We start from the raw sequence: 24,029 nt of genomic DNA, 5'->3' as shown, positions 1-24,029 counted from the left end.
CTTTCAAACTGGTTGCAATTATTCCTGTTATATGATGGAAGCACTGTTGTATTTTTTTTGCATTTTATGGTTCGGGCGTTCACTTCTTAGGCCCTAACTATTCAATCCGTTGGAGCAACGCCCTAGGGTGAAGCCTAGGTTGCTCGGAAAGTAGAAATGACCATAGGTTTCATACTGGTTGCAATTATTTGTTTTATACGATGGAAAAACTGTTGTATTTATATTGTATTTTATGCTTCTGGCGTTGACTTCTAAGGCACTAACTATTCGACCTGGTGGAGCAACGCAATAGAGTGAAGTCTAGGTTGCCCGGAACGTAGAATTGGCCATCGCTTTCAAACTGGTTGCAATTATTCCTGTTATATGATGGAAGCACTGTTGTGTTTTTTTTGCATTTTATGGTTCGGGCGTTGACTTCTAAGGCCCTAACTATTCAATCTGCTGGAGCAGCGCCCTAGGGTGAAGCCTAGGTTGCTCGGAAAGTAGAAATGACCATAAGTTTCATACTGGTTGCAGTTATTCGTTTTATACGATGGATACACTGTTGTATTTTTATTGCATTTTATGCTTCGGGCGTTGACTTCTAAGGCCCGAACTATTCAATCTGTTGGAGCAACGCCCTATGGTGAAGCCTAGGTTGCTCGGAATGTAGAAATGACCACCAGTTTCATACTGGTTGCAATTATTCGTTTTATACGATGGAAACGCTGTTGCAGTTACATCGTATTTTATGCTTCTGGCGTTTACTTCTAAGGACCTAACTATTCGATCTGGTGGAGCAACGCCCTAGAGTGAAGCCTAGGTTGCCCGGAAAGGAGAAATGACCATCAGTTTCAAACTGGTTGCAATTAATCTTGTTATACGATGGAAAAACTGTTGTATTTATATTGTATTTTATGCTTCTGGCGTTGACTTCTAAGGACCTAACTATTCGATCTGGTGGAGCAACGCCCTAGAGTGAATCCTAGGTTGCTCGGAATGTAGAAATGACCATAACTTTCACACTGGTTGCAATTATTCGTTTTATACGATGGAAACGCTGTTGCAGTTACATCGTATTTTATGCTTCTGGCGTTTACTTCTAAGGACCTAACTATTCGATCTGGTAGAACAACAGCCTAGGGTGAAGCCCAGCTTGCCCGGAACGTAGAAATGACCATTACTTTCACACTGTTTGCAATTATTCGTTTTATACGATGGAAACGCTGTTGTAGTTATATCGTATTTTATGCTTCTGGCGTTGACTTCTAAGGCCCTAACTATTCAATCCGTTGGAGCAACGCCCTAGGGTGAAGCCTAGGTTGCTCGGAAAGTAGAAATGACCATAAGTTTCATACTGGTTGCAATTATTTGTTTTACACGATGGAAAAACTGTTGTATTTATATTGTATTTTATGCTTCTGGCGTTGACCTCTAAGGCACTAACTATTCGATCTGGTTGAGCAACGCAATAGAGTGAAGCCTAGGTTGCCCGGAACGTTGAATTGGCCATCACTTTCAAACTGGTTGCAATTATTCCTGTTATATGATGGAAGCACTGTTGTATTGTTTTTGCATTTTATGGTTCAGGCGTTCACTTCTTAGGCCCTAACTATTCGATCTGGTGGAACAACAGCCTAGGGTGAAGCCTAGCTTGCCCGGAACGTAGAAATGACCATTACTTTCACACTGTTTGCAATTATTCCTTTTATACGATGGAAAAGCTGTTGTAGTTATATCGTATTTTATGCTTCTGGCGTTTACTTCTAAGGACCTAACTATTCGATCTGGTGGAGCAACGCCCTAGAGTGAATCCTAGGTTGCTCGGAATGTAGAAATGGCCATAACTTTCACACTGGTTGCAATTATTCGTTTTATACGATGGGAACGCTGTTGTATTTATATCGTATTTTATGCTTCTGGCGTTTACTTCTAAGGACCTAACTATTCGATCTGGTAGAGCAACGCCCCAGAGTGAATCCTAGGCTGCTCGGAATGTAGAAATGTCCATAACTTTCACACTGGTTGCAATTATTCGTTTTATACGATGGAAAAGCTGTTGTATTTATATTGTATTTTATGCTTCTGGCGTTGACATCTAAGGCACTAACTATTCGATCTGTTGGAGCAACGCCCTAGAGTGAAGCCTAGGTTGCCCGGAACGTAGAATTGGCCATCACTTCCAAACTGGTCGCAATTATTCCTGTTAAATGATGGAAACACTGTTGTATTTTTTTTGCATTTTATGGCTTGGGCGTAGAGTTCTAAGGCCCTAACTATTCAATCTGTTGGAGCAACGCCCTAGGGTGAAGCCTAGGTTGCTAGGAAAGTAGAAATGACCATAAGTTTCATACTGGTTGAAATTATTCGTTTTATACGATGGAAAAGCTGTTGTATTTATATTGTATATTATGCTTCTGGCGTTGACTTCTAAGGCACTAACTATTCCATACGGTGGAGCAACGCCCTAGAGTGAAGCCTAGGTTGCCCGGAACGTAGAATTGGCCATCACTTTCCAAATAGGCTGCAATTATTCCTGTTATATGATGGAAACACTGTTGTATTTTTTTTGCATTTTATGGTTCGGGCGTTGACTTCTAAGGCCCTAACTATTCAATCTGTTGGAGCAAGGCCCTAGGGTGAAGCCTATGTTGCTCGGAAAGTAGAAATGACCATAAGTTTCATACTGGTTGCAATTATTCGTTTTATACGATGGAAAAACTGTTGTATTTATATTTTATTTTATGCTTCTGGCGTTGACTTCTAAGGCACTATCTATTCGATCTGGTGGAGCAACGCCCTAGATAGAAGCCTAGTTTGCCCGGAACGTAGAATTGGCCATCACTTTCAAACTGGTTGCAATTATTCCTGTTATATGATGGAAACACTGTTGTATTTTTTTTGCATTTTATGGTTCGGGCGTTCACTTCTAAGGTCCTAACTATTCAATCTGTTGGAGCAACGCCCTATGGTGAAGCCTAGCTTGCTCGGAAAGTAGAAATGACCATAAGTTTCATACTGGTTGCAATTATTCGTTTTATACGATGGAAACACTGTTGTATTTTTATTGCATTTTATGCTTCGGGCGTTGACTTCGAAGGCCCGAACTATTCAATCTGTTGGAGCAACGCCCTATGGTGAAGCCTAGGTTGCTCGGAATGTAGAAATGACCATCAGTTTCATACTGGTTGCAATTATTCGTTTTATACGATTGAAACGCTGTTGCAGTTACATCGTATTTTATGCTTCTGGCGTTTACTTCTAAGGACCTAACTATTCGATCTGGTGGAGCAACGCACTAGAGTGAAGCCTAGGTTGCCCGAAAAGGAGAAATGACCATCACTTTCAAACTGCTTGCAATTAATCTTGTTATACGATGGAAAAACTGTTGTGTTTATATTGTATTTTATGCTTCTGGCGTTGACTTCTAAGGACCTAACTATTCGATCTGGTGGAGCAACGCCCTAGAGTGAATCCTAGGTTGCTCGGAATGTAGAAATGACCATAACTTTCACACTGGTTGCAATTATTCGTTTTATACGATGGAAACGCTGTTGCAGTTATATCGTATTTTATGCTTCTGGCGTTTACTTCTAAGGACCTAACTGTTCGATCTGGTGGAGCAACGCCCTAGAGTGAAGCCTAGGTTGCCCGAAACGTAGAATTGGCCATCACTTTCAAACTGGTCGAAATTATTCCTGTTATATGATGGAAACACTGTTGTATTTTTTTTGTATTTTATGGTTCGGGCGTAGACTTCTACGGCCCTAACTATTCAATCTGTTGGAGCAACGCCCTAGGGTGAAGCCTAGGTTGCTCGGAAAGTAGAAATGACCATAAGTTTAATACTGGTTGCAGTTATTCGTTTTATACGATGGAAAAGCTGTTGTATTTGTATTGTATTTTATGCTTCTGGCGTTGACTTCTAAGGACCTAACTATTCGATCTGGTGGAGCAACGCCCTAGAGTGAATCCTATGTTGCTCGGAATGTAGAAATGACCATAACTTTCACACTGGCTGCAATTAATCGTTTTATACGATGGAAACGCTGTTGTAGTTATATCGTATTTTTTGCTTCTGGCGTTGACATCTAAGGCACTAACTATTCGATCTGTTGCAGCAACGCCCTAGAGTGAAGCCTAGGTTGCCCGGAAGGTAGAATTGGCCATCACTTCCAAACTGGTCGCAATTATTCCTGTTAAATGATGGAAACACTGTTGTATTTTTTTTGCATTTTATGGCTTCGGCGTAGAGTTCTAAGGCCCTAACTATTCAATCTGTTGGAGCAACGCCCTAGGGTGAAGCCTAGGTTGCTAGGAAAGTAGAAATGACCATAAGTTTCATACTGGTTGAAATTATTCGTTTTATACGATGGAGAAGCTGTTGTATCTATATTGTATATTATGCTTCTGGCGTTGACTTCTAAGGCACTAACTATTCCATACGGTGGAGCAACGCCCTAGAGTGAAGCCTAGGTTGCCCGGAACGTAGAATTGGCCATCACTTTCCAAATAGGCTGCAATTATTCCTGTTATATGATGGAAACACTGTTGTATTTTTTTTGCATTTTATGGTTCGGGCGTTGACTTCTAAGGCCCTAACTATTCAATCTGTTGGAGCAAGGCCCTAGGGTGAAGCCTATGTTGCTCGGAAAGTAGAAATGACCATAAGTTTCATACTGGTTGCAATTATTCGTTTTATACGATGGAAAAACTGTTGTATTTATATTTTATTTTATGCTTCTGGCGTTGACTTCTAAGGCACTATCTATTCGATCTGGTGGAGCAACGCCCTAGATAGAAGCCTAGTTTGCCCGGAACGTAGAATTGGCCATCACTTTCAAACTGGTTGCAATTATTCCTGTTATATGATGGAAACACTGTTGTATTTTTTTTGCATTTTATGGTTCGGGCGTTCACTGCTAAGGTCCTAACTATTCAATCTGTTGGAGCAACGCCCTATGGTGAAGCCTAGCTTGCTCGGAAAGTAGAAATGACCATAAGTTTCATACTGGTTGCAATTATTCGTTTTATACGATGGAAACACTGTTGTATTTTTATTGCATTTTAAGCTTCGGGCGTTGACTTCTAAGGCCCGAACTATTCAATCTGTTGGAGCAACGCCCTATGGTGAAGCCTAGGTTGCTCGGAATGTGGAAATGACCATCAGTTTCATACTGGTTGCAATTATTCGTTTTATACGATGGAAACGCTGTTGCAGTTACATCGTATTTTATGCTTCTGGCGTTTACTTCTAAGGTCCTAACTATTCAATCTGTTGGAGCAACGCCCTAGAGTGAATCCTAGGTTGCTCGGAATGTAGAAATGACCATAACTTTCACACTGGTTGCAATTATTCGTTTCATACGATGGAAACGCTGTTGTATTTATATCGTATTTTATGCTTCTGTCGTTTACTTCTAAGGACCTAACTATTCGATCTGGTGGAGCAACGCCCTAGAGTGAATGCTAGGTTGCTCGGAATGTAGAAATGACAATAACTTTCACACTTGTTGCAATTATTCGTTTTATACGATGGAAACGCTGTTGTATTTATATCGTATTTTATGCTTCTGGCGTTTACTTCTAAGGACCTAACTATTCGATCTGGTGGAGCAACGCCCTGGAGTGAATCCTAGGTTGCTCGGAATGTAGAAATGACCATAACTTTCACACTGGTTGCAATTATTCGTTTTATACGACGGAAACGCTGTTGTATTTATATTGTACTTTATGCCTCTGGCGTTGACTTCTAAGGCCGTAGCTATTAGAAGTGGTGGAGCAACGCCCTAGAGTGACGCCTAGGGTGCTCGGAACGTAGAAATGACCATTACTTTCACACTGGTTCCAATTATTCGCTTTTTACGATGGAAAAGCTGTTGTATTTATATCGTATTTTATGCTTCTGGCGTTTGCTTCTAAGGACCTAACTTTTCGATCTGGTGGAGCAACGCCCTAGAGTGAATCCTAGGTTGCTCGGAATGTAGAAATGACCACAACTTTCACACTTGTTGCAATTATTCGTTTTATACGATGGAAACGCTGTTGTATTTATATCGTACTTTATGTTTCTGGCGTTTACTTCTAAGGACCTAACTATTCGATCTGGTGGAGCAACGCCCTAGAGTGAAGCCTAGGTTGCCCGGAACGTAGAATTGGCCATCACTTTCCAAATTGGTCGAAATTATTCCTGTTATATGATGGAAACACTGTTGTATTTTTTTTCTATTTTATGGTTCGGGCGTAGACTTCTACGGCCCTAACTATTCAATCTGTTGGAGCAACGCCCTAGGGTGAAGCCTAGGTTGCTCGGAAAGTAGAAATGACCATAAGTTTAATACTGGTTGCAGTTATTCGTTTTATACGATGGAAAAGCTGTTGTATTTGTATTGTATTTTATGCTTCTGGAGTTGACTTCTAAGGACCTAACTATTCGATCTGGTGGAGCAACGCCCTAGAGTGAATCCTATGTTGCTCGGAATGTAGAAATGACCATAACTTTCACACTGGCTGCAATTAATCGTTTTATACGATGGAAACGCTGTTGTAGTTATATCGTATTTTATGCTTCTGGCGTTGACATCTAAGGCACTAACTATTCGATCTGTTGCAGCAACGCCCTAGAGTGAAGCCTAGGTTGCCCGGAAGGTAGAATTGGCCATCACTTCCAAACTGGTCGCAATTATTCCTGTTAAATGATGGAAACACTGTTGTATTTTTTTTGCATTTTATGGCTTGGGCGTAGAGTTCTAAGGCCCTAACTATTCAATCTGTTGGAGCAACGCCCTAGGGTGAAGCCTAGGTTGCTAGGAAAGTAGAAATGACCATAAGTTTCATACTGGTTGAAATTATTCGTTTTATACGATGGAGAAGCTGTTGTATCTATATTGTATATTATGCTTCTGGCGTTGACTTCTAAGGCACTAACTATTCCATACGGTGGAGCAACGCCCTAGAGTGAAGCCTAGGTTGCCCGGAACGTAGAATTGGCCATCACTTTCCAAATAGGCTGCAATTATTCCTGTTATATGATGGAAACACTGTTGTATTTTTTTTGCATTTTATGGTTCGGGCGTTGACTTCTAAGGCCCTAACTATTCAATCTGTTGGAGCAAGGCCCTAGGGTGAAGCCTATGTTGCTCGGAAAGTAGAAATGACCATAAGTTTCATACTGGTTGCAATTATTCGTTTTATACGATGGAAAAACTGTTGTATTTATATTTTATTTTATGCTTCTGGCGTTGACTTCTAAGGCACTATCTATTCGATCTGGTGGAGCAACGCCCTAGATAGAAGCCTAGTTTGCCCGGAACGTAGAATTGGCCATCACTTTCAAACTGGTTGCAATTATTCCTGTTATATGATGGAAACACTGTTGTATTTTTTTTGCATTTTATGGTTCGGGCGTTCACTGCTAAGGTCCTAACTATTCAATCTGTTGGAGCAACGCCCTATGGTGAAGCCTAGCTTGCTCGGAAAGTAGAAATGACCATAAGTTTCATACTGGTTGCAATTATTCGTTTTATACGACGGAAACGCTGTTGTATTTATATTGTACTTTATGCCTCTGGCGTTGACTTCTAAGGCCGTAGCTATTAGAAGTGGTGGAGCAACGTCCTAGAGTGACGCCTAGGGTGCTCGGAACGTAGAAATGACCATTACTTTCACACTGGTTCCAATTATTCGTTTTTTACGATGGAAAAGCTGTTGTATTTATATCGTATTTTATGCTTCTGGCGTTTGCTTCTAAGGACCTAACTATTCGATCTGGTGGAGCAACGCCCTAGAGTGAATCCTAGGTTGCTCGGAATGTAGAAATGACCATAAGTTTCATACTGGTTGCAATTATTTGTTTTATACGATGGAAAAACTGTTGTATTTATATTGTATTTTATGCTTCTGGCGTTGACTTCTAAGGCCGTAGCTATTAGAAGTGGTGGAGCAACGCCCTAGAGTGACGCCTAGGGTGCTCGGAACGTAGCAATGACCATTACTTTCACACTGGTTCCAATTATTCGTTTTTTACGATGGAAAAGCTGTTGTATTTATATCGTATTTTATGCTTCTGGCGTTTGCTTCTAAGGACCTAACTATTCGATCTGGTGGAGCAACGCCCGAGAGTGAAGCCTAGGGTGCTCGGAATGTAGAAATGACCATAACTTTCATACTTGTTGCAATTATTCGTTTTATACAATGGAAACGCTGTTGTATTTTTTTTGCATTTTATGGTTCGGGCGTTGACTTCTATGGCCCTAACTATTCAATCCGTTGGAGCAACGCCTTAGGGTGAAGCCTAGGTTGCTCGGAAAGTAGAAATGACCATAGGTTTCATACTGGTTGCAATTATTTGTTTTATACGATGGAAAAACTGTTGTATTTATATTGTATTTTATGCTTCTGGCGTTGACTTCTAAGGCACTAACTATTCGATCTGGTGGAGCAACGCAATAGACTGAAGCCTAGGTTGCCCGGAACGTAGAATTGGCCATCACTTTCAAACTGGTTGCAATTATTCCTGTTATATGATGGAAGCACTGTTGTATTTTTTTTGCATTTTATGGTTCGGGCGTTCACTTCTTAGGCCCTAACTATTCAATCCGTTGGAGCAACGCCCTAGGGTGAAGCCTAGGTTGCTCGGAAAGTAGAAATGACCATAGGTTTCATACTGGTTGCAATTATTTGTTTTATACGATGGAAAAACTGTTGTATTTATATTGTATTTTATGCTTCTGGCGTTGACTTCTAAGGCACTAACTATTCGACCTGGTGGAGCAACGCAATAGAGTGAAGTCTAGGTTGCCCGGAACGTAGAATTGGCCATCGCTTTCAAACTGGTTGCAATTATTCCTGTTATATGATGGAAGCACTGTTGTGTTTTTTTTGCATTTTATGGTTCGGGCGTTGACTTCTAAGGCCCTAACTATTCAATCTGCTGGAGCAGCGCCCTAGGGTGAAGCCTAGGTTGCTCGGAAAGTAGAAATGACCATAAGTTTCATACTGGTTGCAGTTATTCGTTTTATACGATGGATACACTGTTGTATTTTTATTGCATTTTATGCTTCGGGCGTTGACTTCTAAGGCCCGAACTATTCAATCTGTTGGAGCAACGCCCTATGGTGAAGCCTAGGTTGCTCGGAATGTAGAAATGACCACCAGTTTCATACTGGTTGCAATTATTCGTTTTATACGATGGAAACGCTGTTGCAGTTACATCGTATTTTATGCTTCTGGCGTTTACTTCTAAGGACCTAACTATTCGATCTGGTGGAGCAACGCCCTAGAGTGAAGCCTAGGTTGCCCGGAAAGGAGAAATGACCATCAGTTTCAAACTGGTTGCAATTAATCTTGTTATACGATGGAAAAACTGTTGTATTTATATTGTATTTTATGCTTCTGGCGTTGACTTCTAAGGACCTAACTATTCGATCTGGTGGAGCAACGCCCTAGAGTGAATCCTAGGTTGCTCGGAATGTAGAAATGACCATAACTTTCACACTGGTTGCAATTATTCGTTTTATACGATGGAAACGCTGTTGCAGTTACATCGTATTTTATGCTTCTGGCGTTTACTTCTAAGGACCTAACTATTCGATCTGGTAGAACAACAGCCTAGGGTGAAGCCCAGCTTGCCCGGAACGTAGAAATGACCATTACTTTCACACTGTTTGCAATTATTCGTTTTATACGATGGAAACGCTGTTGTAGTTATATCGTATTTTATGCTTCTGGCGTTGACTTCTAAGGCCCTAACTATTCAATCCGTTGGAGCAACGCCCTAGGGTGAAGCCTAGGTTGCTCGGAAAGTAGAAATGACCATAAGTTTCATACTGGTTGCAATTATTTGTTTTACACGATGGAAAAACTGTTGTATTTATATTGTATTTTATGCTTCTGGCGTTGACCTCTAAGGCACTAACTATTCGATCTGGTTGAGCAACGCAATAGAGTGAAGCCTAGGTTGCCCGGAACGTTGAATTGGCCATCACTTTCAAACTGGTTGCAATTATTCCTGTTATATGATGGAAGCACTGTTGTATTGTTTTTGCATTTTATGGTTCAGGCGTTCACTTCTTAGGCCCTAACTATTCGATCTGGTGGAACAACAGCCTAGGGTGAAGCCTAGCTTGCCCGGAACGTAGAAATGACCATTACTTTCACACTGTTTGCAATTATTCCTTTTATACGATGGAAAAGCTGTTGTAGTTATATCGTATTTTATGCTTCTGGCGTTTACTTCTAAGGACCTAACTATTCGATCTGGTGGAGCAACGCCCTAGAGTGAATCCTAGGTTGCTCGGAATGTAGAAATGGCCATAACTTTCACACTGGTTGCAATTATTCGTTTTATACGATGGGAACGCTGTTGTATTTATATCGTATTTTATGCTTCTGGCGTTTACTTCTAAGGACCTAACTATTCGATCTGGTAGAGCAACGCCCCAGAGTGAATCCTAGGCTGCTCGGAATGTAGAAATGTCCATAACTTTCACACTGGTTGCAATTATTCGTTTTATACGATGGAAAAGCTGTTGTATTTATATTGTATTTTATGCTTCTGGCGTTGACATCTAAGGCACTAACTATTCGATCTGTTGGAGCAACGCCCTAGAGTGAAGCCTAGGTTGCCCGGAACGTAGAATTGGCCATCACTTCCAAACTGGTCGCAATTATTCCTGTTAAATGATGGAAACACTGTTGTATTTTTTTTGCATTTTATGGCTTGGGCGTAGAGTTCTAAGGCCCTAACTATTCAATCTGTTGGAGCAACGCCCTAGGGTGAAGCCTAGGTTGCTAGGAAAGTAGAAATGACCATAAGTTTCATACTGGTTGAAATTATTCGTTTTATACGATGGAAAAGCTGTTGTATTTATATTGTATATTATGCTTCTGGCGTTGACTTCTAAGGCACTAACTATTCCATACGGTGGAGCAACGCCCTAGAGTGAAGCCTAGGTTGCCCGGAACGTAGAATTGGCCATCACTTTCCAAATAGGCTGCAATTATTCCTGTTATATGATGGAAACACTGTTGTATTTTTTTTGCATTTTATGGTTCGGGCGTTGACTTCTAAGGCCCTAACTATTCAATCTGTTGGAGCAAGGCCCTAGGGTGAAGCCTATGTTGCTCGGAAAGTAGAAATGACCATAAGTTTCATACTGGTTGCAATTATTCGTTTTATACGATGGAAAAACTGTTGTATTTATATTTTATTTTATGCTTCTGGCGTTGACTTCTAAGGCACTATCTATTCGATCTGGTGGAGCAACGCCCTAGATAGAAGCCTAGTTTGCCCGGAACGTAGAATTGGCCATCACTTTCAAACTGGTTGCAATTATTCCTGTTATATGATGGAAACACTGTTGTATTTTTTTTGCATTTTATGGTTCGGGCGTTCACTTCTAAGGTCCTAACTATTCAATCTGTTGGAGCAACGCCCTATGGTGAAGCCTAGCTTGCTCGGAAAGTAGAAATGACCATAAGTTTCATACTGGTTGCAATTATTCGTTTTATACGATGGAAACACTGTTGTATTTTTATTGCATTTTATGCTTCGGGCGTTGACTTCGAAGGCCCGAACTATTCAATCTGTTGGAGCAACGCCCTATGGTGAAGCCTAGGTTGCTCGGAATGTAGAAATGACCATCAGTTTCATACTGGTTGCAATTATTCGTTTTATACGATTGAAACGCTGTTGCAGTTACATCGTATTTTATGCTTCTGGCGTTTACTTCTAAGGACCTAACTATTCGATCTGGTGGAGCAACGCACTAGAGTGAAGCCTAGGTTGCCCGAAAAGGAGAAATGACCATCACTTTCAAACTGCTTGCAATTAATCTTGTTATACGATGGAAAAACTGTTGTGTTTATATTGTATTTTATGCTTCTGGCGTTGACTTCTAAGGACCTAACTATTCGATCTGGTGGAGCAACGCCCTAGAGTGAATCCTAGGTTGCTCGGAATGTAGAAATGACCATAACTTTCACACTGGTTGCAATTATTCGTTTTATACGATGGAAACGCTGTTGCAGTTATATCGTATTTTATGCTTCTGGCGTTTACTTCTAAGGACCTAACTGTTCGATCTGGTGGAGCAACGCCCTAGAGTGAAGCCTAGGTTGCCCGAAACGTAGAATTGGCCATCACTTTCAAACTGGTCGAAATTATTCCTGTTATATGATGGAAACACTGTTGTATTTTTTTTGTATTTTATGGTTCGGGCGTAGACTTCTACGGCCCTAACTATTCAATCTGTTGGAGCAACGCCCTAGGGTGAAGCCTAGGTTGCTCGGAAAGTAGAAATGACCATAAGTTTAATACTGGTTGCAGTTATTCGTTTTATACGATGGAAAAGCTGTTGTATTTGTATTGTATTTTATGCTTCTGGCGTTGACTTCTAAGGACCTAACTATTCGATCTGGTGGAGCAACGCCCTAGAGTGAATCCTATGTTGCTCGGAATGTAGAAATGACCATAACTTTCACACTGGCTGCAATTAATCGTTTTATACGATGGAAACGCTGTTGTAGTTATATCGTATTTTTTGCTTCTGGCGTTGACATCTAAGGCACTAACTATTCGATCTGTTGCAGCAACGCCCTAGAGTGAAGCCTAGGTTGCCCGGAAGGTAGAATTGGCCATCACTTCCAAACTGGTCGCAATTATTCCTGTTAAATGATGGAAACACTGTTGTATTTTTTTTGCATTTTATGGCTTCGGCGTAGAGTTCTAAGGCCCTAACTATTCAATCTGTTGGAGCAACGCCCTAGGGTGAAGCCTAGGTTGCTAGGAAAGTAGAAATGACCATAAGTTTCATACTGGTTGAAATTATTCGTTTTATACGATGGAGAAGCTGTTGTATCTATATTGTATATTATGCTTCTGGCGTTGACTTCTAAGGCACTAACTATTCCATACGGTGGAGCAACGCCCTAGAGTGAAGCCTAGGTTGCCCGGAACGTAGAATTGGCCATCACTTTCCAAATAGGCTGCAATTATTCCTGTTATATGATGGAAACACTGTTGTATTTTTTTTGCATTTTATGGTTCGGGCGTTGACTTCTAAGGCCCTAACTATTCAATCTGTTGGAGCAAGGCCCTAGGGTGAAGCCTATGTTGCTCGGAAAGTAGAAATGACCATAAGTTTCATACTGGTTGCAATTATTCGTTTTATACGATGGAAAAACTGTTGTATTTATATTTTATTTTATGCTTCTGGCGTTGACTTCTAAGGCACTATCTATTCGATCTGGTGGAGCAACGCCCTAGATAGAAGCCTAGTTTGCCCGGAACGTAGAATTGGCCATCACTTTCAAACTGGTTGCAATTATTCCTGTTATATGATGGAAACACTGTTGTATTTTTTTTGCATTTTATGGTTCGGGCGTTCACTGCTAAGGTCCTAACTATTCAATCTGTTGGAGCAACGCCCTATGGTGAAGCCTAGCTTGCTCGGAAAGTAGAAATGACCATAAGTTTCATACTGGTTGCAATTATTCGTTTTATACGATGGAAACACTGTTGTATTTTTATTGCATTTTAAGCTTCGGGCGTTGACTTCTAAGGCCCGAACTATTCAATCTGTTGGAGCAACGCCCTATGGTGAAGCCTAGGTTGCTCGGAATGTGGAAATGACCATCAGTTTCATACTGGTTGCAATTATTCGTTTTATACGATGGAAACGCTGTTGCAGTTACATCGTATTTTATGCTTCTGGCGTTTACTTCTAAGGTCCTAACTATTCAATCTGTTGGAGCAACGCCCTAGAGTGAATCCTAGGTTGCTCGGAATGTAGAAATGACCATAACTTTCACACTGGTTGCAATTATTCGTTTCATACGATGGAAACGCTGTTGTATTTATATCGTATTTTATGCTTCTGTCGTTTACTTCTAAGGACCTAACTATTCGATCTGGTGGAGCAACGCCCTAGAGTGAATGCTAGGTTGCTCGGAATGTAGAAATGACAATAACTTTCACACTTGTTGCAATTATTCGTTTTATACGATGGAAACGCTGTTGTATTTATATCGTATTTTATGCTTCTGGCGTTTACTTCTAAGGACCTAACTATTCGATCTGGTGGAGCAACGCCCTGGAGTGAATCCTAGGTTGCTCGGAATGTAGAAATGACCATAACTTTCACACTGGTTGCAATTATTCGTTTTATACGACGGAAACGCTGTTGTATTTATATTGTACTTTATGCCTCTGGCGTTGACTTCTAAGGCCGTAGCTATTAGAAGTGGTGGAGCAACGCCCTAGAGTGACGCCTAGGGTGCTCGGAACGTAGAAATGACCATTACTTTCACACTGGTTCCAATTATTCGCTTTTTACGATGGAAAAGCTGTTGTATTTATATCGTATTTTATGCTTCTGGCGTTTGCTTCTAAGGACCTAACTTTTCGATCTGGTGGAGCAACGCCCTAGAGTGAATCCTAGGTTGCTCGGAATGTAGAAATGACCACAACTTTCACACTTGTTGCAATTATTCGTTTTATACGATGGAAACGCTGTTGTATTTATATCGTACTTTATGTTTCTGGCGTTTACTTCTAAGGACCTAACTATTCGATCTGGTGGAGCAACGCCCTAGAGTGAAGCCTAGGTTGCCCGGAACGTAGAATTGGCCATCACTTTCCAAATTGGTCGAAATTATTCCTGTTATATGATGGAAACACTGTTGTATTTTTTTTCTATTTTATGGTTCGGGCGTAGACTTCTACGGCCCTAACTATTCAATCTGTTGGAGCAACGCCCTAGGGTGAAGCCTAGGTTGCTCGGAAAGTAGAAATGACCATAAGTTTAATACTGGTTGCAGTTATTCGTTTTATACGATGGAAAAGCTGTTGTATTTGTATTGTATTTTATGCTTCTGGAGTTGACTTCTAAGGACCTAACTATTCGATCTGGTGGAGCAACGCCCTAGAGTGAATCCTATGTTGCTCGGAATGTTGAAATGACCATGACTTTCACACTGGCTGCAATTAATCGTTTTATACGATGGAAACGCTGTTGTAGTTATATCGTATTTTATGCTTCTGGCGTTGACATCTAAGGCACTAACTATTCGATCTGTTGCAGCAACGCCCTAGAGTGAAGCCTAGGTTGCCCGGAAGGTAGAATTGGCCATCACTTCCAAACTGGTCGCAATTATTCCTGTTAAATGATGGAAACACTGTTGTATTTTTTTTGCATTTTATGGCTTGGGCGTAGAGTTCTAAGGCCCTAACTATTCAATCTGTTGGAGCAACGCCCTAGGGTGAAGCCTAGGTTGCTAGGAAAGTAGAAATGACCATAAGTTTCATACTGGTTGAAATTATTCGTTTTATACGATGGAGAAGCTGTTGTATCTATATTGTATATTATGCTTCTGGCGTTGACTTCTAAGGCACTAACTATTCCATACGGTGGAGCAACGCCCTAGAGTGAAGCCTAGGTTGCCCGGAACGTAGAATTGGCCATCACTTTCCAAATAGGCTGCAATTATTCCTGTTATATGATGGAAACACTGTTGTATTTTTTTTGCATTTTATGGTTCGGGCGTTGACTTCTAAGGCCCTAACTATTCAATCTGTTGGAGCAAGGCCCTAGGGTGAAGCCTATGTTGCTCGGAAAGTAGAAATGACCATAAGTTTCATACTGGTTGCAATTATTCGTTTTATACGATGGAAAAACTGTTGTATTTATATTTTATTTTATGCTTCTGGCGTTGACTTCTAAGGCACTATCTATTCGATCTGGTGGAGCAACGCCCTAGATAGAAGCCTAGTTTGCCCGGAACGTAGAATTGGCCATCACTTTCAAACTGGTTGCAATTATTCCTGTTATATGATGGAAACACTGTTGTATTTTTTTTGCATTTTATGGTTCGGGCGTTCACTGCTAAGGTCCTAACTATTCAATCTGTTGGAGCAACGCCCTATGGTGAAGCCTAGCTTGCTCGGAAAGTAGAAATGACCATAAGTTTCATACTGGTTGCAATTATTCGTTTTATACGATGGAAACACTGTTGTATTTTTATTGCATTTTAAGCTTCGGGCGTTGACTTCTAAGGCCCGAACTATTCAATCTGTTGGAACAACGCCCTATGGTGAAGCCTAGGTTGCTCGGAATGTGGAAATGACCATCAGTTTCATACTGGTTGCAATTATTCGTTTTATACGATGGAAACGCTGTTGCAGTTACATCGTATTTTATGCTTCTGGCGTTTACTTCTAAGGTCCTAACTATTCAATCTGTTGGAGCAACGCCCTAGAGTGAATCCTAGGTTGCTCGGAATGTAGAAATGACCATAACTTTCACACTGGTTGCAATTATTCGTTTCATACGATGGAAACGCTGTTGTATTTATATCGTATTTTATGCTTCTGTCGTTTACTTCTAAGGACCTAACTATTCGATCTGGTGGAGCAACGCCCTAGAGTGAATGCTAGGTTGCTCGGAATGTAGAAATGACCATAACTTTCACACTTGTTGCAATTATTCGTTTTATACGATGGAAACGCTGTTGTATTTATATCGTATTTTATGCTTCTGGCGTTTACTTCTAAGGACCTAACTATTCGATCTGGTGGAGCAACGCCCTGGAGTGAATCCTAGGTTGCTCGGAATGTAGAAATGACCATAACTTTCACACTGGTTGCAATTATTCGTTTTATACGACGGAAACGCTGTTGTATTTATATTGTACTTTATGCCTCTGGCGTTGACTTCTAAGGCCGTAGCTATTAGAAGTGGTGGAGCAACGCCCTAGAGTGACGCCTAGGGTGCTCGGAACGTAGAAATGACCATTACTTTCACACTGGTACCAATTATTCGCTTTTTACGATGGAAAAGCTGTTGTATTTATATCGTATTTTATGCTTCTGGCGTTTGCTTCTAAGGACCTAACTTTTCGATCTGGTGGAGCAACGCCCTAGAGTGAATCCTAGGTTGCTCGGAATGTAGAAATGACCACAACTTTCACACTTGTTGCAATTATCCGTTTTATACGATGGAAACGCTGTTGTATTTATATCGTACTTTATGTTTCTGGCGTTTACTTCTAAGGACCTAACTATTCGATCTGGTGGAGCAACGCCCTAGAGTGAATCCTAGGTTGCCCGGAATGTAGAAATGACCATAACTTTCACACTGGTTGCAATTATTCGTTTTATACGATGGAAAAGCTGTTGTATTTATATTGTATTTTATGCTTCTGGCGTTGACTTCTAAGGCACTAACTATTCGATCTGTTGGAGCAACGCCCTAGAGTGAAGCCTAGGTTGCCCGGAACGTAGAATTGGCCATCACTTTCAAACTGGTTGCAATTATTCCTGTTATATGATGGAAACACTGTTGTATTTTTTTGCATTTTATGGTTCGGGCGTTCACTTCTAAGGTCCTAACTATTCAATCTGTTGGAGCAACGCCCTATGGTGAAGACTAGCTTGCTCGGAAAGTAGAAATGACAATAAGTTTCATACTGGTTGCAATTATTCGTTTTATACGATGGAAACACTGTTGTATTTAAATTGTATTTTATGCTTCTGGCGTTGACTTCTAAGGCCCTAGCTATTCGATCTAGTGGAGCAACGCCCTAGAGTGAAGCCTAGGTTGCCCGGAAAGGAGAAATGACCATCACTTTCAACCTGGTTGCTACTAATCTTGTTACACGATGGAAAAACTGTTGTATTTATATCGTATTTTATGCTTCTGGCGTTGACTTCTAAGGACCTAACTATTCGATCTGGTGGAGCAACGCCCTGGAGTGAATCCTAGGTTGCTCGGAATGTAGAAATGACCATAACTTTCACACTGGTTGCAATTATTCGTTTTATACGATGGAAAAGCTGTTGTATTTATATTGTATTTTATGCTTCTGGCGTTGACTTCTAAGGCACTAACTATTCGATCTGTTGGAGCAACGCCCTAGAGTGAAGCCTAGGTTGCCCGGAACGTAGAATTGGCCATCACTTTCAAACTGGTCGCAATTATTCCTGTTATATGATGGAAACACTGTTGTATTTTTTTTGCATTTTATGGCTCGGGCGTAGAGTTCTAAGGCCCTAACTATTCAATCTGTTGGAGCAACGCCCTAGGGTGAAGCCTAGGTTGCTAGGAAAGTAGAAATGACCATAAGTTTCATACTGGTTGCAATTATTCGTTTTATACGATGGAAAAGCTGTTGTATTTATATTGTATTTTATGCTTCTGGCGTTGACTTCTAAGGCACTAACTATTCGATATGGTGGAGCAACGCCTTAGAGTGAAGCCTAGGTTGCCCGGAACGTAGAATTGGCCGTCACTTTCCAAATTGGTTGCAATTATTCCTGTTATATGATGGAAACACTGTTGTATTTTTTTTGCATTTTATTGTTCGGGCGTTGACTTCTAAGGCCCTAACTATTCAATCTGTTGGAGTAAGGCCCTAGGGTGAAGCCTAGGTTGCTCGGAAAGTAGAAATGACCATAAGTTTCATACTGGTTGCAATTACTCGTTTTATACGATGGATACACTGTTGTATTTTTATTGCATTTTATGCTTCGGGCGTTGACTTCTAAGGCCCGAACAATTCAATCTGTTGGAGCAACGCGCTATGGTGAAGCCTAGGTTGCTCGGAATGTAGAAATGACCACCAGTTTCATACTGGTTGCAATTATTCGTTTTATACGATGGAAACGCTGTTGCAGTTACATCGTATTTTATGCTTCTGGCGTTTACTTCTAAGGACCTAACTATTCGATCTGGTGGAGCAACGCCCTAGAGTGAAGCCTAGGTTGCCCGGAAAGGAGAAATGACCATCACTTTCAGACTGGTTGCAATTAATCTTGTTATACGATGGAAAAACTGTTGTATTTATATTGTATTTTATGCTTCTGGCGTTGACTTCTAAGGACCTAACTATTCGATCTGGTGGAGCAACGCCCTAGAGTGAATCCTAGGTTGCTCGGAATGTAGAAATGACCATAACTTTCACACTGGTTGCTATTATTCGTTTTATACGATGGAAACGCTGTTGCAGTTACATCGTATTTTATGCTTCTGGCGTTTACTTCTAAGGACCTAACTATTCGATCTGGTGGAGCAACGCCCTAGAGTGAATCCTAGGTTGCTCGGAATGTAGAAATGACCATAACTTTCACACTTGTTGCAATTATTCGTTTTATACGATGGAAACGCTGTTGGATTTATATCGTATTTTATGCTTCTGGCGTTTACTTCTAAGGACCTAACAATTCGATCTGGTGGAGCAACGCCCTAGAGTGAATCCTAGGTTGCTCGGAATGTAGAAATGACCATAACTTTCACACTGGTTGCAATTATTCGTTTTATACGATGGAAACGCTGTTGTATTTTATCGGATTTTATGCTTCTGGCGTTTACTTCTAAGGACCTAACTATTCGATCTGGTGGAGCAACGCCCTAGAGTGAATCCTAGGTTGCTCGGAATGTAGAAATGACCATAACTTTCACACTGGTTGCAATTATTCGTTTTATACGATGGGAACGCTGTTGTATTTATATTGTATTTTATGATTCTGGCGCTGACTTCTAAGGCACTAACTATTCGATCTGTTGGAGCAACGCCCTAGGGTGAAGCCTATGTTGCTAGGAAAGTAGAAATGACCATAAGTTTCATACTGGTTGCAATTATTCGTTTTATACGATGGAAAAGCTGTTGTATTTATATTGTATTTTATGCTTCTAGCGTTGACTTCTAAGGCACTAACTATTCGATATGGTGGAGCAACGCCCTAGAGTGAAGCCTAGGTTGCCCGGAACGTAGAATTGGCCATCACTTTCCAAATTGGTTGCAATTATTCCTGTTATATGATGGAAACACTGAGTATTTTTTTTGCATTTTATGGTTCGGGCGTTGACTTCTAAGGCCCTAACTATTCAATCTGTTGGAGCAAGGCCCTAGGGTGAAGCCTAGGTTGCTCGGAAAGTAGAAATGACCATAAGTTTCATACTGGTTGCAATTATTCGTGTTATACGATGGAAAAACTGTTGCATTTATATTTTAATTTATGCCTCTGGCGTTGACTTCTAAGGCACTATCTATTCGATCTGGTGGAGCAACGCCCTAGATAGAATCCTAGTTTGCCGGGAACGTAGAATTGGCCATCACTTTCAAACTGGTTGCAATTATTCCTGATATATGATGGAAACACTGTTGTTTTTTTTTGCATTTTATGGTTCGGCCGTTCACTTCTAAGGTCCTAACTATTCAATCTGCTGGAGCAACGCCCTATGGTGAAGCCTAGCTTGCTCGGAAAGTAGAAATGACCATAAGTTTCATACTGGTTGCAATTATTCGTTTTTTACGATGGAAACACTGTTGTATTTATAATGTATTTTATGCTTCTGGCGTTGACTTCTAAGGCCCTAGCTATTCGATCTAGTGGCGCAACGCCCTAGAGTGAAGCCTAGGTTGCCCGGAAAGGAGAAATGACCATCACTTTCAACCTGGTTGCTACTAATCTTGTTACACGATGGAAAAACTGTTGTATTTATATCGTACTTTATGCTTCTGGCGTTGACTTCTAAGGACCTAACTATTCGATCTGGTGGAGCAACGCCCTGGAGTGAATCCTAGGTTGCTCGGAATGTAGAAATGACCATAACTTTCACACTGGTTGCAATTATTCGTTTTATACGATGGAAACGCTGTTGTAGTTATATCGTATTTTATGCTTCTGGCGTTTACTTCTAAGGACCTAACTATTCGATCTGGTGGAGCAACGCCCTAGAGTGAATCCTAGGTTGCTCGGAATGTAGAAATGACCATAACTTTCACACTTGTTGCAATTATTCGTTTTATACGATGGAAACGCTGTTGTAGTTATATCGTATTTTATGCTTCTGGCGTTTACTTCTAAGGCACTAACTATTCGATATGGTGGAGCAACGCCTTAGAGTGAAGCCTAGGTTGCCCGGAACGTAGAATTGGCCATCACTTTCCAAATTGGTTGCAATTATTCCTGTTATATGATGGAAACACTGTTGTATTTTTTTTGCATTTTATGGTTCGGGCGTTGACTTCTAAGGCCCTAACTATTCAATCTGTTGGAGCAAGGCCCTAGGGTGAAGCCTAGGTTGCTCGGAAAGTAGAAATGACCATAAGTTTCATACTGGTTGCAATTATTCGTTTTATACGATGGATACACTGTTGTATTTTTATTGCATTTTATGCTTCGGGCGTTGACTTCTAAGGCCCGAACTATTCAATCTGTTGGAGCAACGCCCTATGGTGAAGCCTAGGTTGCTCGGAATGTAGAAATGACCATCAGTTTCATACTGGTTGCAATTATTCGTTTTATACGATCGAAACGCTGTTGCAGTTACATCGTATTTTATGCTTCTGGCGTTTACTTCTAAGGACCTAACTATTCGATCTGGTGGAGCAACGCCCTAGAGTGAAGCCTAGGTTGCCCGGAAAGGAGAAATGACCATTACTTTCAAACTGGTTGCAATTAAACTTGTTATACGATGGAAAAACTGTTGTATTTATATTGTACTATATGCTTCTGGCGTTGACTTCTAAGGACCTAACTATTCGATCTGGTGGAGCAACGCCCTAGAGTGAATCCTAGGTTGCTCGGAATGTAGAAATGACCATAACTTTCACACTGGTTGCAATTATTCGTTTTATACGATGGAAACGCTGTTGCAGTTACATCGTATTTTATGCTTCTGGCGTTTACTTCTAAGGACCTAACTGTTCGATCTGGTGGAGCAACGCCCTAGAGTGAAGCCTAGGTTGCCCGAAACGTAGAATTGGCCATCACTTTCAAACTGGTCGAAATTATTCCTGTTATATGATGGAAACACTGTTGTATTTTTTTTGTATTTTATGGTTCGGGCCTAGACTTCTACGGCCCTAACTATTCAATCTGTTCGAGCAACGCCCTAGGGTGAAGCCTAGGTTGCTCGGAAAGTAGAAATGACCATAAGTTTAATACTGGTTGCAGTTATTCGTTTTATACGATGGAAAAGCTGTTGTATTTATATTGTATTTTATGCTTCTGGCGTTGACTTCTAAGGACCTAACTATTCGATCTGGTGGAGCAACGCCCTAGAGTGAATCCTAGGTTGCTCGGAATGTAGAAATGACCATAACTTTCACACTGGCTGCAATTATTCGTTTTATACGATGGAAACGCTGTTGTAGTTATATCGTATTTTATGCTTCTGGCGTTGACTTCTAAGGCCCTAGCTATTCGATCTAGTGGCGCAACGCCCTAGAGTGAAGCCTAGGTTGCCCGGAAAGGAGAAATGACCATCACTTTCAACCTGGTTGCTACTAATCTTGTTACACGATGGAAAAACTGTTGTATTTATATCGTACTTTATGCTTCTGGCGTTGACTTCTAAGGACCTAACTATTCGATCTGGTGGACCAACGCCCTGGAGTGAATCCTAGGTTGCTCGGAATGTAGAAATGACCATAACTTTCACACTGGTTGCAATTATTCGTTTTATACGATGGAAACGCTGTTGTAGTTATATCGTATTTTATGCTTCTGGCGTTTACTTCTAAGGACCTAACTATTCGATCTGGTGGAGCAACGCCCTAGAGTGAATCCTAGGTTGCTCGGAATGTAGAAATGACCATAACTTTCACACTTGTTGCAATTATTCGTTTTATACGATGGAAACGCTGTTGTAGTTATATCGTATTTTATGCTTCTGGCGTTTACTTCTAAGGCACTAACTATTCGATATGGTGGAGCAACGCCTTAGAGTGAAGCCTAGGTTGCCCGGAACGTAGAATTGGCCATCACTTTCCAAATTGGTTGCAATTATTCCTGTTATATGATGGAAACACTGTTGTATTTTTTTTGCATTTTATGGTTCGGGCGTTGACTTCTAAGGCCCTAACTATTCAATCTGTTGGAGCAAGGCCCTAGGGTGAAGCCTAGGTTGCTCGGAAAGTAGAAATGACCATAAGTTTCATACTGGTTGCAATTATTCGTTTTATACGATGGATACACTGTTGTATTTTTATTGCATTTTATGCTTCGGGCGTTGACTTCTAAGGCCCGAACTATTCAATCTGTTGGAGCAACGCCCTATGGTGAAGCCTAGGTTGCTCGGAATGTAGAAATGACCATCAGTTTCATACTGGTTGCAATTATTCGTTTTATACGATCGAAACGCTGTTGCAGTTACATCGTATTTTATGCTTCTGGCGTTTACTTCTAAGGACCTAACTATTCGATCTGGTGGAGCAACGCCCTAGAGTGAAGCCTAGGTTGCCCGGAAAGGAGAAATGACCATTACTTTCAAACTGGTTGCAATTAAACTTGTTATACGATGGAAAAACTGTTGTATTTATATTGTACTATATGCTTCTGGCGTTGACTTCTAAGGACCTAACTATTCGATCTGGTGGAGCAACGCCCTAGAGTGAATCCTAGGTTGCTCGGAATGTAGAAATGACCATAACTTTCACACTGGTTGCAATTATTCGTTTTATACGATGGAAACGCTGTTGCAGTTACATCGTATTTTATGCTTCTGGCGTTTACTTCTAAGGACCTAACTGTTCGATCTGGTGGAGCAACGCCCTAGAGTGAAGCCTAGGTTGCCCGAAACGTAGAATTGGCCATCACTTTCAAACTGGTCGAAATTATTCCTGTTATATGATGGAAACACTGTTGTATTTTTTTTGTATTTTATGGTTCGGGCCTAGACTTCTACGGCCCTAACTATTCAATCTGTTGGAGCAACGCCCTAGGCTGAAGCCTAGGTTGCTCGGAAAGTAGAAATGACCATAAGTTTAATACTGGTTGCAGTTATTCGTTTTATACGATGGAAAAGCTGTTGTATTTATATTGTATTTTATGCTTCTGGCGTTGACTTCTAAGGACCTAACTATTCGATCTGGTGGAGCAACGCCCTAGAGTGAATCCTAGGTTGCTAGGAATGTAGAAATGACCATAACTTTCACACTGGCTGCAATTATTCGTTTTATACGATGGAAACGCTGTTGTAGTTATATCGTATTTTATGCTTCTGGCGTTTACTTCTATTGACCGAACTATTCGATCTCGTGGAGCA

Source organism: Calliopsis andreniformis, unplaced genomic scaffold, assembly GCF_051401765.1.
Source record: "Calliopsis andreniformis isolate RMS-2024a unplaced genomic scaffold, iyCalAndr_principal scaffold0014, whole genome shotgun sequence".
NCBI classification, from domain to species: domain Eukaryota; kingdom Metazoa; phylum Arthropoda; class Insecta; order Hymenoptera; family Andrenidae; genus Calliopsis; species Calliopsis andreniformis.
Note: the sequence above shows the minus strand (reverse complement) of the source record.